Source organism: Hemitrygon akajei, chromosome 21 (assembly GCF_048418815.1).
Source record: "Hemitrygon akajei chromosome 21, sHemAka1.3, whole genome shotgun sequence".
NCBI lineage: Eukaryota > Metazoa > Chordata > Chondrichthyes > Myliobatiformes > Dasyatidae > Hemitrygon > Hemitrygon akajei.
The window spans coordinates 11050753-11071493 of NC_133144.1; the positions used below are offsets into that span (position 1 = coordinate 11050753).

The 20741-nt window shown below is 45.1% G+C and overlaps 1 pseudogene; it reads right to left on the reverse strand.

The window, feature by feature from the left end:
- Positions 1 to 10673, reverse strand: part of LOC140714512 (creatine kinase U-type, mitochondrial-like) — a 30576-nt pseudogene extending 19903 nt beyond the window's left edge.
- Positions 10674 to 20741: the final 10068 nt, after the last annotated feature.

Genomic DNA, 20741 nt, shown 5'->3' on the forward strand with positions numbered 1-20741 from the left:
GAGGGACGTCCATTTAGAACAGAGATGAGAAGGAGTTTCTTTAGCCAGAGGGTGGTGAGTCTGTGGAATTTATTGTCCCTGACAACAATGAAGGCTAAATCATTGAGTATAATTTAAATGGAAGTTGATAGGTTCTTGGTTAGTTAGGGCATCAAAGGTTCCAGGGAGAAGTCAGGAGAATGGGGCTGAGGGGGTAATAAATCAGTCATGAGGGAATGGAGGAGCAGACTCGATGGGCTGAATGGCCTAATTCTGCACCTATGTCTTATGATCTCTAACTCAAATCCTCCAGTCCTGGTAATATCCGTGTAAATTCTTTCAGCACCATTTTCAGTTTTATGATAACCTTCCTACAGTGGGTGAACAGAACTGTCCATGTACTCCAAATATGGCATAATTTGTTTTTAAATGTGACCCCCTCTCTCTTGTTGAGAGGCATTGTTTTTAAATGAGAGGAGAGACTGGACCAGATTTCATGGGTTCTGGTCAGCCATATCTGGAAGAGTTGGGCAGGACAACTAGACTGATGGACTCACCAGATCCCACGGGCATCAGGCCAATCTCTCGCCATCCTCGTGGAAAGCGTGATGCTAGAGATGGAAACGTTATTAAACCTGTTAATGGACAGGAGCAAGTTACAACTGAAACAAACAATAGCCACTGTTAACCATGTGTTATTTCTATGGAACATCCACTCCCTCTACATTGTCCTACTAAACGCTTCCGGTGTGTGGATGGTACAGGTTGGACACAGAACAAACTCCCTCTACCTTAGCAACATGCTGCGTTTGGAAATAGAAGTCCATCCATGTGGCACCTTGTGCCCTCTGAACGTGCCAACCAATTAGCATAGCGTCGGGCACAGACAGTTTGGAACGCCCCAAAGCCTTTCCAAGAAGTTTATAGATCAGAGAGTCTCTGATCACAGAATCTGAGCCAAATTTGCATGCCTGGGACATCTGAGGGTGTGACAGGATAATGTAGAAAGAATGGTCCTCTCCTGCTCTCCCTGCCCTGGGAGTATGAAATTGGACAGTGTAGAGGAAACTGTTCTCTCTATCAAACCACTCCTGTCCCTGCTTTTGGAGTGTTTGACAGGATCTGTAGAGGGAACGGTACTTTATGTCTACCCCTGCCCTGGGAGTGTGACAGGACAGTGTACAGGAAATAATGCTTAATGTTAAGCCCTGCATTGGGAGTGTGTGATGGGACAGTATAGATGGAACTGTTCGCTATGTCTAATCCCTACCCTGTGAGTGTGTGACAGGGCAGCACCCACTCCACTGTATCCCCTCCCCCCTCCCCACAGAAGGGGAGCTGCTGGTTCATTGCAGGACCTCCAGTGTCCATTATTAAGGACCTCCAGCACCCAGGGCATTCCTTTCTCTCACTGTTACCATCAGGTAGGAGGTACAGAAGCCTGAAAGCACACACTCAGCGATTAAGGAACAACTTCTTCCCTTCTGCCATCCGATTCCTAAATGGACATTGAAGCTTTGGACACTACCTCACTTTTTTTAATATATAGTATTTCTGTTTTTGCACATTTTTAATCTATTCAATAAATGTAATTGATTTATTTGCTTATTATTATGTATTATTTTATTTATTATTATTATTTTTCTCTGCTAGATTATATATTGCATTGAACTGCTGCTGCTAAGTTAACAAATTTCACGTCACATGCCGGTGATAATAAACCTGATTCTGATTTGGGTTCTTACATCGATGAGTTGCTGCTGCTCCTTGTCCGTCATGGTGGACAGACTGTAGTATCGTCCGGCCAGGTCTCCCTTCAGCCCAGTGAGGGCGTCCATGGTCACCCTCTCCACCTCTCTCCTCTCAGCCCGGGTACAGGCAGGGGGCATACTCAGCCCACAAATACTGCGCCCCGTCCTCACGCAGGAAGACAGCACGTAATTCTCATCAAGTTGCCCGCCTGCAGGCAGTAATCTGCAGTAGTGATAAAAACAGAGAACGGTAAAAAAAAATGTTGCAATTAATCAGCCATTGTTAGTGGGTGAGAAAGGTGGGTTAATTTCACAAGCTGGTCAGCTTTCAACAGAGCTGGTCCGTTCAGACACAAACTGGAAAGGCTGGTTATCTGAAATTACTGAGTTCAATGTTGAGCCTAGATGACTGTGATGTACCTGGATGGAAGGTTTGTTGCTTTTCCTTGGGCTTTGCTGGAACAGTACAAGAATGTAACTAGGAGAGAGATGGGGAATAAAGTGACCGGTAGTGTCCCAGCTGAGTTCTGTGGAGCAGCCACCCAATCTGCAATTCAATTTTATTCAATGTAGAGGGTTAATTTTGACACCTATTTCAGTACACAATTCAGGCAGAGGTGTAGGTGAAGTATGGCTTAAGCTGGAAGGACCTGTAGATAGCTATAAATAGGGTAAATGCAAGCAAGCTTTTTCCATTGAGGTTGGACGAGACTAAGACTAGAGGTCATGGTTTATGGGTGAGAGGTGAAATATTTAAGGGGCACTTGAGGGGAAACTTCTGCACTCAGAGAGTGTGGAACAAGTGGTAGATGTGATATTGATTTCAACATTCAGGAGAAGTTTGAACAGGTACATGAATGGGAAGTCATGAGCTGGGTGCAGGTCAGTGGGACTAAGCAGTTCAAGTAGTTTAGCGCGGTGTGGTGAACTACATATACCTGTCTGGACTGCTCCTGTGGCTCCTCCCACAGACCCCTGCAGGATGTAGTGTTGTTCAATAAAAGCCGATATCTCGCTTCTTACGTCTCAGAGTGAGTTATTGATGGTGCATCACGCGGACTGAAAGGAAAGGAAGAGGTGTAGCATCTCGTGTTTTCATGGAAAAGTGCTATCAGATGGGAATTGGTTGGTGGTTAAGATCGGACCAGGAAGTCATAAAGAGAATGTTGTTGAAGTTGCAGCAAGGCAGGGGTTACGGTAATATCCAGGCAAGGATAGTTTACAGTCAGCCCAGGCAAGGAAGGGCTTTGAAGGGCCTAGCAAGTGACCGAAGCCATTTTGCACACCGAGTTAAGGATGCAAATCACTCACTAACTAGGGGAACAATGACCAAATACCATTGGTAGTCTGTTTGTAACTTCTATTAACTTTTAACAGCTGTATTGTGAATGGTGATTGAGCTTGTAAATGGTTTGTTTGAACATACGCAGTTGACCAAATAGTCATTATCTGTAACTGCTGGTCAATTATCTATGACAATGTAATGGTTACCGCATCACTTTGCAGCACCGAGCGATCACTGATTAGGGTTCAATTCCCGCCACTGTCTGTATGGAGTTTGTATGTCCTGCTTGTGGGTTTCCTCCAGTTGCTCCAGTTTCATCTCAAAGACATACGAATTACGGTTAGTAACCCAATGGGCCGAAACCCTTCAGTACATGGACTGTACTTCTTTCCATAGATGCTGAACTTCTCCAGCATCTTGTGTGTGTTACAGTATCTCGCATTTCTTTAGAGTTTCATAATTATTTTTATCAAGACCCCAGCTCTCTGCCTGTCTTTGTGGCCTCCTGTCAGAGATGAAAGTTAGCCATTACAAGGTAATACATTGTAGCAGGAATGAAGTACCCAGCCCGTTCAGCACAAATCACCACTCTTGCCTTCATTTTACAACCCTCCAGTCTCTGAACTGCCTTAAGCACGGCCTCTGTGAATGTCCAGCAGTCTCCCCACCACATAAATTACTCCGTCTTTATTATTTAGTTATTTATTTCTGCCACATTAGGGCCAGGGCCATGGGATTTTTTTATTAAAGCCTGCCACTGTAAGTCTCTCTGTAAAACTTTACCACATTTTTGTCACTGATGCTGACATGTGAGGGTTGTCTGGTGAGAATTTTTGATTTTTGTTTGATTGTGCCCCTGTGAAGCACCTTGATGCAACTTACCATGTAAAAGTCAAATTTACAGTCGGTGTCCACTGGGTGTACGTTCACGGTCGTCTGTTGCTGAAGCCCATCCACTTCATAGTTCGACATGTTGTGTGTTCAGAGATGCTCTTCTGCACACCACCATTGTAACACGTGGACATTTGAGTTACTGTCACCTTCCTGTTGGCTTGAACTAGTCTGGCCATTCTCCTCTGACCGACTTCATTAACAAAGCGTTTTTGCCCGCAAAACTGCTGCTCACTGAATGTTTTTTTTTTGCGCTATTCTCTGTGAACTCCAGAGACTGTTGTATGTGAAAATCCCAGGAGAATCAGCAGTTTCTGAGAAATTCAAACCACTCCTCCTGGGACCAACAATCATTCCACCGTCAAAGTCACTTTGATCACATTTCTTCCACGTTCTGATGTCTGGTCTGAACAACAACTGAACCTCTTGACCATATCTGCATGCGTTTATGCATTGAGTTGCTGCCACATGATTGACTGATTAGGAATTTAAATTAACGAGCAGGGAAAAGGTGTACCTAATAAAATGGCCACTGTGTGGATTTCCAAAGTACGTATATGTTACCACTAACTATGTTGAGATTCATTTTCATGCATGCATTTTTAGGGAAAAAAAGAAATACAATAGAACGTATGAAAAATTACACTGATTATTAGTTGCATCCAAGTCTGTGATGTGATTCATGGTCCCTGGATCATATCTATTTGAGGAGATTTGATATGTCACCAAAGACACTCACAATTTTCTACAAATGTACTGTGGAGAGCGTTCTAACTGGCTGCATCACCGTCTGGTATGTTGGGGGTGGTGGGGGGGGGGTCGTGGAGCTGCACGGGATTGAAATAAGCTGCAGAAAGTTGTAAACACAGTCAGTTCCATCATGGACACTAGCCCCCACAACATCCAGGACATCTTCAAGGAGCAATGCCTCAAATCAGTGGTATCCATCATTAAGGACCCTCATCACCCAGGACATTCCCTCTTCTCATTGCCACCATCAGAAAGGCGGTACACGAACCTGAAGGCTCACATTCAATGATTCAGGAATAGCTTCTTCCTCTCCACCATCAGATTTATGGATGGACATTGAACCCATGAACACTTCCTCACTATTTTTTTCATATTTGCACTACTTATTTAATTTCACTTGTTATATAAACATATTTACTGTAATTTAGAGTTCTTATTATTGTGTATTACAATGTGCATTCATCACAACAAATTTCACAATATGTACCACTGATATTAAAACTGATTCTGTTTGTGTCTTTCCATGATCACAGGGTCAAAAATATCAGCAATGACTTGCAGCCAATGCACTGTATGCTTTCTTAACCACAGAGTCAACCTGCGCAGCAGCCTTGGGTGTCCTATAGACTGGGACCCCAAGATCCTTCTGATCCTCCACACTGCTAAGAGTCTTACCATTAATACTATATTCTGCCATCGTATTTGACCTACCAAAATGAACCACCTCACACATACCTGGGTTGAACTCCATCTGCCACTTCTCAGCCCAGTTTTGCATTCTATCAATGTCCCACTGTAACCTCCGACAGTCCTCCACACTATCCACAACACCCCTAACCTTTGTGTCATCAACAAATTTGCTAACTCATCCCTCCACTTCCTCATCCACGAAGAGAAGGGGTCCTATTTTGTATGTTTTTGTGTCCTGGATGGCGAGGGTCCTTCTTGAGGCACCCACCGCCTCTTGAAGATTCCTCAGTGGTGAAGAGTTGTCTCCTTGACGGAACTGGGTGAGTCTAAAACCCTCTGCAGCCTCTTGTAATCCCATGCACCGGTTCAAAATGCAAAACAAAATGTGCCTTTTTTTCAGAAGCAATTAGAATGCTCTCCTCAGTACATCTATAGAAATTTGTAAGTCGTTGTGAACTTACCAACTTCCATCAACCTCTGAACAAAGCAGAGCTTATGGCTTGCCTTCTTCATGAATACATCAATGTTCTGGGCATAGGGTAGATCCTCTGAGATATTTGCATCACCAACCGCAAGGAAGACTGCACTTGCTAAAACAGACGGGTAAAAGATCTCCAACATCCTGTTGCACACATTAAAGGATCTCAGATTCCTTAGAAAATAGAGTCTGCTTAACCCCTTCTTGTAATCAGCCTTGGTGTTGGTTTTCCAGTCAAGTCTGTTGTCGAGGTGAACACCCTCGACATTTGTCCTCCTCCACCACCGCAACTTCTTCTCCCAGAATGTATACAGGACTCAACACAGTCCTCTTCCTCCTAAAATCAATCACCATCTCCTGGGTTTTGGCCACATTCAGGAGCAAGTCATTTCTCCCGCACCACACCACAAACTCGTCCACCTGTCCTCTGTAGTCCTCAGGTTTGTACTGAAAGTCCGAGGTGTACAGTGTGAACAGAAACGGAGACAGGACAGTCCCTTGTGGCATTCCAGTGCCACTCACCACCATCTCAGGTACAGAACTACCCACCTGGGGTCTGTCTGTCAGGTAGTCAGCAATCCAGGAGATAGTGGATTTATCCGTCCCCATCCTTTGCAGCTTCTCACTCAGAAGGTGTGGCTGGATTGTGTTGAAGCCACTAGAGAATCAAAAAATGTGGTTCTCACAATGCCACCAGCATCATCCCGGTGGGAGTGAGCTCCTGCAACAGGTAGATGATGGCATCATCCACTCCCACATGAGGTTGGTAACAAACTGTAGAGGGTCCAAAGAAGATCTCACCTGTGGTCCAAGGTAAGTCAGGACCAGCCTCTCCAGCACCTCCATCACATGAGATGTGAGGGCAATTGGTCTGTAGTCATTACGTTCCTGCTTGGATACTGGAACCAAGCAGGAAGTCTTCCACAGCACCAGTATCTTCTCCTGACTCAGACTCAGGTTGTAAAGGTGCTGCAAAATACCAGACAGCTTGCTCACACAGTACCCTGGGGCTGATACTGTCCAGCTGTCTCCTAACCTGACCTGCAGTCACAGTCAGGTGGGGGAGGATGATCATCCCATTCAGGTAGGATGCTCCAAAGTTGGGGATTTGGAACACAAGCACTCACCAGAGGGGAAGGAGGGGTGGAGGGAGAAGGCTTCGGGGGGCAGGGAGGGTGTTTGGTTTGGGCAAGTGGGAGAGGGGGCAGCAGGAGGTCCCATGTTGAACCTGTTGAAAAACAAGTTCAATTCATTGGCCCTATCAATGCAGCCCTCGATCTTCCTTTCCTTCACCTTGAAGCCAGTGACCTGCTTCATGCCCGACCACACGTCCCTTATGCAGTTCTGCTGGAGCTTGTATTCCAGCTTCCTCGCGTAGGAGCCTCAGCTTTACCCTCAGTTCACTCTGTACTCGCCTCAGTACTTGTCTGTCTCTTGACCTGAAGGTCTTCTTCTTCATATCCAACAGTTCTTTCAGGTCACTGGTGATCCAGGGCTTATTGTTGGGGAAGCAGCGTACAGTCCTGCCTGGCAAGATGGTGTTCTCACAAAAATTGATATAGTCTGTGATACAATGTCATTTTGTTAACGTCCTCTCAGTGTGGTTCACATAACACGTCCCAGTCCTTCCTCTCAAAGCATTCCTCATTAACTTCCTGAGACCACCTCCTTACAATGCTTCACACACAAAATGCTGGTGGAACGCAGCAGGTCAGGCAGCATCTACAGGGAGAAGCACTGTCTGTGGTGAACTCCATATACCTGTCTGGACACGCCCCCTGCTGACTGCTCCTGTGGCCTCTCCCACTGACCGTGGCTCCTCCCACAGACCCCGGTATAAAGGCGATTGAGGCCTGAGCCCGGCCCTCAGTCTCCAGGATGTAGTATGGTGGTCAACTACTGCTTGTTCTTTCTTCCAGTCAATAAAAGCCGATATCTCGCCTTCACGTCTCAGAGAGAGTTATTGATGGTGCATCACTGTCGACGTTTTGGGCCAAGACTCGGCACGAAACTTCGACAGCGCTTCTCCCTATAGATGCTGCCTGACCTGCTGCGTTCCACCAGCATTTTGTGTGTGTTGCTTGAATTTGCAGCATCTGCAGATTTCCTTGTGTTGGTCCTTATAATGCTGTTGACCCAGGCTGCTGCTGTACAAGAGGCACAGACCTGGGTGTTATCAGAACTGGGTTGTGATCAGGTCTGTCAGGAGGGGGAAGGGCAGTGGCACTGTATGTCCTTTACATTTGCATACAGAAGGTCCAGTGATTCTATTGTCCTGTGCAGGGCAGCTGACATAGTGATAAAACATTGGTATTGTTGCCTCGAGAGAAATCCTAGTAAAAGCCACAAAAGGATTGGGATATTGAGTTTGTATTCTAGTGACAGTCGAAACAATAGTGTCGCACATTACACTGAATGTAAATAATAACTAAAACAGCAGTTGATAATTCCCGAGGCAAATAATATGATCGTATACCAATGGCTAAGAGTGTGATGTCCAGGCTACATAAATGTTCCTTTACAGTAACAACTGGGAATACACCATCTTTCATTTACAAGCACTGCTATCCCTCCTCCTTTCTTCTTGTCAAGGCACCATACACTTTATTAATCACCCTATTCACTTGTGCAGCAATATTCAGGGATCGATGGTTGTGGACCCCATGATCACTCTGTTCCTCCATACTGTCAAGAATCCCGCTGTTAACCTTGTACACCGACTTCAAGTTCAGCCTGCTGAAGTGTATCACTTCACACTTTTCTGGATTAAACTCTATCTGCCATTTCTCAGGCCAGCTCTACATCCTATCAATGTCCCTTTGTAACCAATGATAACCTTCTACACTATCCACAACACCACCAACCTTCCTGTCATCTGCAAACTTACTAATCTACCCTTCCACTTCCTCATTCAAGTCATTTATAAAAATCACGATGAGCAGGGGTCCCAGGACAGATCCATGTGGAACACCACTGGTCACTGACCATCAGGAAGAATCGACTCTGAGGGCAAGCCAAATCTGAATCCATGCAGCCAAAGCTCCCTGGATCCCATTCCTCTTGACTTTCTTGAATGAGTTTACCATGGGGAACCTCGTCAAATACCTTACAAAATCGACATAAACAACATCCACTGCTCTACCTTCATCAATTACTTTTGTAATTTCTTCATAGAATTCAACTAGGCTGGTGATGTTAATCAGTCTTACTGCCTGGGGAAAGCAACTGTTTTTGAGTCTGGTGGCCCTGGCATGGTTGCTAAGTAACCTCTTCCCTGATGGGAGTGGGACAAATTGTCCATGAGCAGGGTGTGTGGGATCCTTCATGATGTTACTGGCCCTTTTCTGTGTATATGTCCTTGATGGTGGGCAGGCTGTGCCAGTGATGCATTGGGCAGTTTTGACTACCTGTTGTAGAGCCTTCCTGTCAGCCGCAGTGCAGTTTCTGATCCAAGCAGTGATATAGTTTGTCAGGATGCTCTCCGCTGTGCACCTGTAGAATGACATAAGAATGGATGTGGAAAGTCCAGCTCTCTTCAGCCTCCTCAGGAAGTAAAGGTGTTAGTGAGCCTTCTTGACTGTGTAGGATGTGTTCTGGGACCATGAGAGGTTGTGTCTGATGTGCACTCCCAGGAGTATGAAACCGCTTGCAGTTTCCACCGCTGTGTCGCCGATGTAAAGCTGGGTGTGAGTGATGCGAGTTCTCCTGAAGGCGATAACCATTTCCCTTGTCTTGTCGACATTAAGGAAGAGGTTATTTGCCTTGCATCAGGCCTCGTGCTCTTCCACCTCCTCTCTCCAAAAGGTCTCATTGTTGTTGGTGATGAGCCCCACCACTGTCGTGTCATCAGTGATGTGATTGCTTGGGTGTTTGGCCGAGCGGAGTGTACAGCAGTGGGCTTGGCACACAGCCCTGTTGAGGATGATGGGGAGGGAGGAGTGGTTGCACATCCTGACTGTTGGTTAGGAAGTCCAACGCCCAGTTGCAGAGTGATGTATTGAGACTGAAGAGTAGCGGTTTGTTCACCAGGTCTGTGGGACATAGGTGTCCTTGTTTTCTAGTTGTGTCATGGCCGGGAACATGACAGGAGCAATGGCATCGGTTATAGAGCAGTTCCGCCAGAAAGCATATTGGCGAGTGTCCAATGTGGTGGGAAAGGATGCTTGCCATTACCAGATGTTCAAAGCACTTCTTGATGATTGGCATCAATGCCACTGGCTGGGAGTCATTTAGTTCTGAAGGTTCTTTGGTACGGGGATGATAGTGGCTGATTTGAAGCACGTGGGGACAGCAGCCTGGATGAAAACGTCCACGATGTCATCAGTGAGGAGGTGTGCATGTTCCCGGAGTATGCAGCCTGGGATGTTGTCTGCTCCGCCACCTTACGGAATTGACTCTCTTGCAGATTGCTTCTCACGGACTGTGGCTGCTCACCTGGGAGGGGGTAGCTCTCATGGCCACTGTTGTGTTGCATGTTTTGATGCATGCATAGAAGTTGTTCAGAGCATCAGGGAGGGAGGTGTCACTGCTACAGTCGATGCTGTGTTACTTTTTTTTTGTGCATAAATGGTCTTTAACCTCTTGATGCTTACAATGAGGTTCCCCTGGCTGATCTGAGAGCTGTTCAGTCACAAGACTTGAAGGCAGTAGGCTGGATTTTTAGTAGGGAGCGCACCTCAGCATTAAGCAAGGGCTTCTGGTTGGGCCCTGTAATGACCGTCCTTGTGGTACTAACATCATCTACAAATCTACCGATGTAGCCAGTGACAGATGAGACATATTGCTCAAGGTCTGTGGCAACTTCCTTGAACATCTGCCAGTTGGTCCATTCAAAACTGTCCTGAAGCATAGGGATTGCTTCATTAGTCTAAATACTGAGGTCCTCTTGACTGGTGTCTCCATTTTCAGCAGTGGTCAGTACGCTGGGATTAACATTATGGTGATGTGGTCAGAGAGGCCAAGATGAGGGCATGGGATGGCTTTGTAATTTCTATACCTATTTCTATAAACGCGGTCCAATACGTTAGTTGCCCTAGCGGCAATGATGATGTAACATAGAAACATAGAAAATAGGTGCAGGAGTAGGCCATTCGGCCCTTCGAGCCTGCACCGCCATTCAGTATGATCATGGGTGATCATCCAACTCAGAACCCTGTACCTGCTTTCTCTCCATACCCCCGATCCCTTTAGCCACAAGGGCCATATCTAACTTCCTCTTAAATATAGCCAATGAACCGGCCTCAACTGTTTCCTGTGGCAGAGAATTCCACAGATTCACCACTCTCTGTGTGAAGAAGTTTTTCCTCATCTCGGTCATAAAAGGCTTCCCCTTTATCCTTAAACTGTGACCCCTCGTTCTGGACTTCCCCAACATCGGAAACAATCTTCCTGCATCTGGCCTGTCCAATCCTTTTAGAATTTTATACATTTCAATAAGATCCCCCCTCAATCTTCTAAATTCCAGTGAGTATAAGCCTAGTTGATCCAGTCTTTCTTCATATGAAAGTCCTGCCATCCCAGGAATCAATCTGGTGAACCTTCTTTGTACTCCCTCTATGGCAAGAATGTCTTTCCTCAGATTAGGGGACCAAAACTGCACACAATACTCTAGGTGCAGTCTCACCAAGGCCTTGTACAACTGCAGTAGAACCTCCCTGCTCCTGTACTCAAATCCTTTGCTATGAATGCCAACATACCATTTGCCCTTTTCACCGCCTGCTGTACCTGCATGCCCACCTTCAATGACTGGTGTACAATGACACCCAGGTCTTGTTGCACCTCCCCTTTTCCTAATCGGCCACCATTCAGATGATAATCTGTTTTCCTGTTCTTGCAACCAAAGTGGATAACCTCACATTTATCCACATTAAATTGCATCTGCATGAATTTGCCCACTCACCTAACCTATCCAAGTCACCCTGCATCCTCTTAGCATCCTCCTCACAGCTAACACCGCTGCCCAGCTTCGTGTCATCTGCAAACTTAATTCCCTCGTCTAAATCATTAATATATATTGTAAACAACTGGGGTCCCAGCACTGAGCCTTGCGGTACCTCACTAGTCACTGCCTGCTATTCTGAAAAGGTCCTGTTTACTCCCACTCTTTTGTTACGAACCCCGTAACTGGGTCACTTACCAGCAAAGATGGAGACGTCCGTTGAAGTCTGATGATACTATTTTTAACAGTATTTATTAGTAAAATTACACAAAAATAATATCAATGCAAATATACAGATAATATACGTCGTCAATACTAAATCTAAAAGTGCGGGTATAATAATAATCAATAAGAAATAAGCTCTATCGTTGTCTAGGGGATAATGTACTGTCCGAAGGAAATATAAAGTTCACTCAGTTCATGCAGGCTGCAGCCTTTGGGGACCGCTGTGTGGCAATGGTTGGAGAGAGAGAGAGATTTTGGAGAAAAACTTGCCGGCTTTCCTTTTATGATTTCGATCCGTCAGGAGTCTCGTTGTTGTGGCCGTTCACTTGTGGCCTCTCCTTTAGCTAAACCGTTCTTCCGTGATGAGCCCGCCACCCAGGCAAGGGAGGACGCACACGAGCCCCCACCGGCTGTCGCTATTAAACGCTGTCACGGGATCTCTAGCGTTTCTCCTGGTGCGTCTAAAGGGGTTGTTCCCCAGACTCTCTTTTATCCTTACTCACGGGGTCTCAGATGTCAATCAGGTTGGGATGCTGCAATCCCTCAACCAGCCCACTCTGGTTGTCCCCTGAGGGGCTTCAATGAATAGTACAGTACTCAATACACAATTCCATCTCCAAGAGACAATGGCCGTTATCAGTGGTTCCGTTTCGCTGAGGTCAGGACACATTCCAAACCTTGTGTATTCTGGGTGCCTCTCTCTCATTTCCTGGGTCTCAGACCCGAATTAATAGTGATCTTGCGATTCTCAAAAAGGAGGGGGCGACTTTGTACCCTTCGGCCCCTCAGAGTTGCGTCACATTCATAACACCCCCTTCCTTCTAAGATTTTTACCACAGGTAAAAATTAATTAATACAGAGTCTTACAGGATTTCAGAATCTAACACAATACAAAAGAGTTTTTTTTCACTACAGAGTAATACAGTTATACATTCAATTCAGCATCTAAACAGTTAGCGATTACATTGTCACTTCCTTTAACATCTTAACATCTTGTACCTTAATAAATTCTTGTCGCATCAGACTCCAATTTAATAACCACCTATTTTTATTCCTTTTCTTCAGCAAACAAAAACTAAAGAGTTGTGATCTTAGCTTACGTGTATATTACAAAAGTTCATGCAAATACTAATCTTTATTTTACTTTCAAACTTAACAGTCAATCTTCCATGGGTTGTCTTTATTAGTTACATGCTTTGTCGAAATCCCTTAAAACCGGATCCTGTTATTTAAAGTGGCATCCCGTCAATCCTCGCCCCTTTTCCGGTTAACTCCCACGTGGTTAGCTTGCGCACCAGTGTGGAATAGGCTTTTGCATGCTCCTTTCATAGGAGTTATTTTATCAACAATGTTTTCTAAACTTAGCCCATTTGCCGAATTTCCACACAGTTCTTTATTTTTAAGCAAGTTGTTAATTTTATCTTCAGGACCCTTCATTCTATTAGTTTTCAATTTAAGATCTGCAAGCGATCCCTCTTTGTCCAAACCGCATTTCAAATTCTGCCTCTTCACAGCACACTCTTGAATAACAATAGTGTGTGGGGCACCTTTACATTCCAAATCAACCTGTAATTGATTTGCAGACACCGTGTTAACAAGCCAATGTTCCTCCAGCCTGGTTACGGCTTCTGACACCAATCCAGACCTTAAATTTTCTTCATTCAATTTAGGAACTACACTTCTCCCTTTCCCTTCAATAATAATATTCACCTCACCACCTTTTATCTCCTCACTAACCTTTAACACACCTTCAAACACAAACAACTGGGAATTCTCACTTCCCACTAGTACCAAGGTTAACCCTTTTTTCACTGAACCAAGTCCATCTGACCCACAAGGACTGCATTCCTTTTCAACTGAATCAAATACCTCAGACTTTTCCTGAGTTCCATTACTAGGTTCAGTACCACGTGCATCCACATCTGGCACACACTCAAACGGGACATCTGCCTCTTCCAGGCTTTCAATACCCGTCCCCTTTTCAAATTCTAAGTTCCCCTGATCCTCCCAGTTACTCTCTGGGCAACTCCCTTCCGGAGTAAACTCAACCCTGCGGGCTGAAACAACCTCATCTGCCAACCCAGCAGACTTCTTCAAGGTAATGGCATCCTTTTCATCTAGGACTGCCCTCATTTCATTATCGGGAACACCTTTAGAATTTTCAACTTCTTCAAACAGTTCTGTCAAACCAGACAGATCATCCATGCCCAACCCTGGACCTCTTAACAGCCTTATCTGTTTCTCATTTTTACTCCGTGCCTCTATAAATCTCCTCCTGGCTAAGGGCAGGTCTACCTCCTCTCTTTTACTCTCTTTCACCTCCCTATTCTCCGTTTTACCACCCTCTAACCCCTCTTGGTACAGGGTCGGTAAAAACATCTCAGCCAAATCGATACTGGCCTCTTTCTCAGCTGCCTTTCTCGACCTGCTGCGAGTGGTCGCGCATGCGGGGTAGATCTTGGAATCTAGGGGCAGGTCCTCAACACTTACAGGCTGGCTCGTCAGCTCCATGGCCGACCAAACGTCACCACCAGCTAAATCGTTACCCAGAAGGATGTCTACGTCAGTTCTCGGGAATTCTGATCGCACCCCTATTTCAACAGGTCCAGATACCAGCTCACAATTTATAATGATCCTATGCAAAGGTACAGCTTCGGTCCCTTTTCCTATGCCTCTCAAAGCCACCTCTCCAGTCTCGAGACCAAAATCTAGTACCATACTGCGAATCAATGACAGCTCAGCTCCCGTGTCTCTCCAGATCTGCACTGGAACTGGTGTGTCTCCCTCTTTCACAGACACGGTTCCTTCTGAAATAAATTTCTCAGGCCCCTCTCGTATTCTGTCTACCTGGGGCTTTCTCGTCGATTTACTGATCACCACAATACATCCTGTAGGGACTGCTGCTTTCCCTTTTCCTATCTCCTTCCTCGGAGCAAGGCACTTAGATGCAATATGACCCACCTTTCCACAATTAAAACAGGTCAAGCCAGGACCTCTCCTGCCGTCTTGCCCTTCCTCCTCCTTAATTTTACTACTAGCTCCCGGCGGGATCTCTGCCTCAGCCGGCGGGCTTTCTCTACCGTTCCCATGGTCTTTCTGGTAACTTTTATTCGAGGAAAACTTTGTCTTGTGGGTTAGGGCATATTCATCTGCGAACCTGGCAAATTCGGATATGGACTTATTCGGCTTCTCGTTCAAATACATCCGGATATCATCCGAAACACAACCTTTAAATTCCTCAATCAGAATTAACTCCCTGAGACGCCAAAAATCCTCTTCCACCATTTCTGCTGCACACCAGCGATCCAAGAGCACACCCTTTTCATAGGCAAACTCTGCATACGTCTGATTCCACCCTTTCTTTAAATTTCTGAACTTTTGTCTATAGGCCTCAGGTACCAATTCGTAGTCCCGAAGATTGGCCTGCTTTACTTCCTCATAATTCTCATCCTCCTCCTCCTCCACAGACAACGCAGCATATGCTCGTTGTGCCTTCACTTTTAACACACTTTGTAACAACACCACCCACTGATCTTTGGGCCACTTCTGACTCACTGCCACCTTTTCAAAATGCAAGAAATAACTATCAACATCCGTCTCCTCGAATGGAGGTACTAACCTAAACTCCCTACTAACATTAAACCTCTCCTCTCGGTCTGACCCTTGAGCTCTTCGCTCTTGCCTTAACTTCTCCAGGTCCATCTCATGTTGCCTCTGTTTCTCCTTCTCCCCATACTCCCTCTCCTTTTCGGCTCTCTCCTTCTCTTTTTCGGCCCTTTCCTTCTCTTTTTCAGCTCTTTCTTTTTCCTTTTCGGCTGCTTCCAGCTGTTTTAACTTAATTTCATGTTCCAACCTTAATTTCTCCAACTCTAACTGAGCCACCCCACTAGCTGGTACCTTTTCAGGGATATTTTCCAATACCTCAGCCGAAAACACATTCTTCACAATATAATACTGAGTTATGGCCCTCCGCACCTCCCGCTTTTTAATTGACAACCTCACCTCTGCGAGGTTTAGTCCTTTCGCAATATTTATCAAGTCCGACTTTGTGGTAGCCTCTAGCACCTCCAGAGTCGGGTTTTCTATGAATTCGTCTACGTCCATCTTTGCTGGTTTCCCATCTGGTTACCCGCGCAACCAGACCCACGTTTGGACTTAAAAGCCCGATTCACTGGCCCTCCAATTTGGTATCAAATCTCGAGACGAGGCCCCACGTTGTTACGAACCCCGTAACTGGGTCACTTACCAGCAAAGATGGAGACATCTGTTGAAGTCTGATGATACTATTTTTAACAGTATTTATTAGTAAAATTACACAAAAATAATATCAATGCAAATATACAGATAATATACGTCGTCAATACTAAATCTAAAAGTGCGGGTATAATAATAATCAATAAGAAATAAGCTCTATCGTTGTCTAGGGGATAATGTATTGTCCGATGGAAATATAAAGTTCACTCAGTTCATGCAGGCTGCAGCCTTTGGGGACCGCTGTGTGGCAATGGTTGGAGAGAGAGAGAGATTTTGGAGAAAAACTTGTCGGCTTTCCTTTTATGATTTCGATCCGTCAGGAGTCTCGTTGTTGTGGCCGTTCACTTGTGGCCTCTCCTTTAGCTAAACCGTTCTTCCGTGATGAGCCCGCCACCCAGGCAAGGGAGGACGCACACGAGCCCCCACCGGCTGTCGCTATTAAACGCTGTCCCGGGATCTCTAGCGTTTCTCCTGGTGCGTCTAAAGGGGTTGTTCCCCAGACTCTCTTTTATCCTTACTCACGGGGTCTCAGATGTCAATCAGGTTGGGATGCTGCAATCCCTCAACCAGCCCACTCTGGTTGTCCCCTGAGGGGCTTCAATGAATAGTACAGTACTCAATACACAATTCCATCTCCAAGAGACAATGGCCGTTATCAGTGGTTCCGTTTCGCTGAGGTCAGGACACATTCCAAACCTTGTGTATTCTGGGTGCCTCTCTCTCATTTCCTGGGTCTCAGACCCGAATTAATAGTGATCTTGCGATTCTCAAAAAGGAGGGGGCGACTTTGTACCCTTCGGCCCCTCAGAGTTGCGTCACATTCATAACACCCCCTTCCTTCTAAGATTTTTACCACAGGTAAAAATTAATTAATACAGAGTCTTACAGGATTTCAGAATCTAACACAATACAAAAGAGTTTTTTTTCACTACAGAGTAATACAGTTATACATTCAATTCAGCATCTAAACAGTTAGCGATTACATTGTCACTTCCTTTAACATCTTAACATCTTGTACCTTAATAAATTCTTGTCGCATCAGACTCCAATTTAATAACCACCTATTTTTATTCCTTTTCTTCAGCAAACAAAAACTAAAGAGTTGTGATCTTAGCTTACGTGTATATTACAAAAGTTCATGCAAATACTAATCTTTATTTTACTTTCAAACTTAACAGTCAATCTTCCATGGGTTGTCTTTATTAGTTACATGCTTTGTCGAAATTCCTTAAAACCGGATCCTGTTATTTAAAGTGGCATCCCGTCAATCCTCGCCCCTTTTCCGGTTAACTCCCACGTGGTTAGCTTGCGCACCAGTGTGGAATAGGCTTTTGCATGCTCCTTTCATAGGAGTTATTTTATCAACAATGTTTTCTAAACTTAGCCCATTTGCCGAATTTCCACACAGTTCTTTATTTTTAAGCAAGTTGTTAATTTTATCTTCAGGACCCTTCATTCTATTAGTTTTCAATTTAAGATCTGCAAGCGATCCCTCTTTGTCCAAACAGCATTTCAAATTCTGCCTCTTCACAGCACACTCTTGAATAACAATAGCGTGTGGGGCACCTTTACATTCCAAATCAACCTGTAATTGATTTGCAGGCACCGTGTTAACAAGCCATTGTCCCTTCAGCCTGGATACTGCTTCTGACTCCAATCCAGACTTTAAATTTTCTTCATTCAATTTAGGAACTACACTTTTCCCTTTCCCTTCAATAATAATATTCACCTCACCACCTTTTATCTCCTCACTAACCTTTAACACACCTTCAAACACAAACAACTGGGAATTCTCACTTCCCACTAGTACCAAGGTTAACCCTTTTTTCACTGAACCAAGTCCATCTGACCCACAAGGACTGCATTCCTTTTCAACTGAATCAAATACCTCAGACTTTTCCTGAGTTCCATTACTAGGTTCAGTACCACGTGCATCCACATCTGGAACACACTCAAACGGGACATCTGCCTCTTCCAGGCTTTCAATACCCGTCCCCTTTTCAAATTCTAAGTTCCCCTGATCCTCCCAGTTACTCTCTGGGCAACTCCCTTCCGGAGTAAACTCAACCCTGCGGGCTGAAACAACCTCATCTGCCAACCCAGCAGACTTCTTCAAGGTAATGGCATCCTTTTCATCTAGGACTGCCCTCATTTCATTATCGGGAACACCTTTAGAATTTTCAACTTCTTCAAACAGTTCTGTCAAACCAGACAGATCATCCATGCCCAACCCTGGACCTCTTAACAGCCTTATCTGTTTCTCATTTTTACTCCGTGCCTCTATAAATCTCCTCCTGGCTAAGGGTAGGTCTACCTCCTCTCCTTTACTCTCTTTCACCTCCCTATTCTCCGTTTTACCACCCTCTAACTCCTCTTGGTACAGGGTCGGTAAAAACATCTCAGCCAAATCGATACTGGCCTCTTTCTCAGCTGCCTTTCTCGACCTGCTGCGAGTGGTCGCGCATGCGGGGTGGATCTTGGAATCTAGGGGCAGGTCCTCAACACTTACAGGCTGGCTCGTCAGCTCCATGGCCGACCAAACGTCATCACCAGCTAAATCGTTACCCAGAAGGATGTCTACGTCATTTCTCGGGAATTCTGATCGCACCCCTATTTCAACTGGTCCAGATACCAGCTCACAATTTATAATGATCCTATGCAAAGGCACCGCTTCTGTCCCTTTTCCTATGCCTCTCCAGTCTCGAGACCAAAATCTAGTACCGTACTGCGAATCAATGACAGCTCAGCTCCAATGTCTCTCCAGATCCGCACTGGAACTGGTGTGTCTCCCTCTTTCACAGACAGGGTTCCTTCTGAAATAAATTTCTCAGGCCCCTCTCGTATTCTGTCTACGTGGGGCTTTCTCGTCGATTTACTGATCACCACAATACATCCTGTAGGGACTGCTGCTTTCCCTTTTCCTGTCTCCTTCCTCGGAGCAAGGCACTTAGATGCAATATGACCCACCTTTCCACAATTAAAACAGGTCAAGCCAGGACCTCTCCTGCCGTCTTGCCCTTCCTCCTCCTTAATTTTACCACTAGCTCCCGGCTGGATCTCTGCCTCAGCCGGCGGGCTTTCTCTACTGTTCCCATGGTCTTTCTGGTAACTTTTATTCGAGGAAAACTTTGTCTTGTGGGTTAGGGCATATTCATCTGTGAACCTAGCAAATTCGGATATGGACTTATTCAGCTTCTCATTCAAATACATCCGGATATCATCCGAAACACAACCTTTAAATTTCTCAATCAGAATTAACTCCCTGAGACGCTAAAAATCCTCTTCCATCATTTCTGCTGCACACCAGCGATCCAAGAGCACACCCTTCTCATAGGCAAACTCTGCATACGTCTGATTCCACCCTTTCTTTAAATTTCTGAACTTTTGTCTATAGGCTTCAGGTACCAATTCATAGGTCCGAAGAATGGCCTCCTTTACTTTCTCATAATTCTCAGACTCCTCCTCTTCCATGGACAACACCGCATATGCCCGTTGTGCCTTCCCTTTTAACACACTTTGTAACAACACCACCCACTGATCTTTGGGCCACTTCTGACTCACTGCCACCTTTTCAAAATGCAAGAAATAACTTTCAACATCCGTCTCCTCGAATGGAGGTACTAACCTAAACTCTCGACTAACATTAAATCTCTCCTCTCGGTCTGACCCTTGAGCTCTTCGCTCTTGCCTTAACTTCTCCAGGTCCATCTCATGTTGCCTCTGTTTCTCCTTCTCCCCATACTCCCTCTCCTTTTCGGCTCTCTCCCTCTCTTTTTCAGCCCTTTCCTTCTCTTTTTCAGCTCTTTCTTTTTCCTTTTCGGCTGCTTCCAGCTGTTTTAACTTAATTTCATGTTCCAACCTTAATTTCTCCAACTCTAACTGAGCCATCCCACTAGCTGGTACCTTTTCAGGGATATTTTCCAATACCTCAGCCGAAAACACATTCTTCACAATATAATACTGAGTTATGGCCCTCCGCACCTCCCGCTTTTTAATTGACAACCTCACCTCTGCGAGGTTTAGTCCTTTCGCAATATTTATCAAGTCCGACTTTGTGGTAGCCTCTAGCACCTCCAGAGTCTGGTTTTCTATGAATTCGTCTACGTCCATCTTTGCTGGTTTCCCATCTGGTTACCCGCGCAACCAGACCCACGTTTGGACTTAAAAGCCCGATTCACTGGCCCTCCAATTTGGTATCAAATCTCGAGACGAGGCCCCACGTTGTTACGAACCCCGTAACTGGGTCACTTACCAGCAAAGATGGAGACATCTGTTGAAGTCTGATGATACTATTTTTAACAGTATTTATTAGTAAAAATACACAAAAATAATATCAATGCAAATATACAGATAATATACGTCGTCAATACTAAATCTAAAAGTGCGGGTATAATAATAATCAATAAGAAATAAGCTCTATCGTTGTCTAGGGGATAATGTATTGTCCGATGGAAATATAAAGTTCACTCAGTTCATGCAGGCTGCAGCCTTTGGGGACCG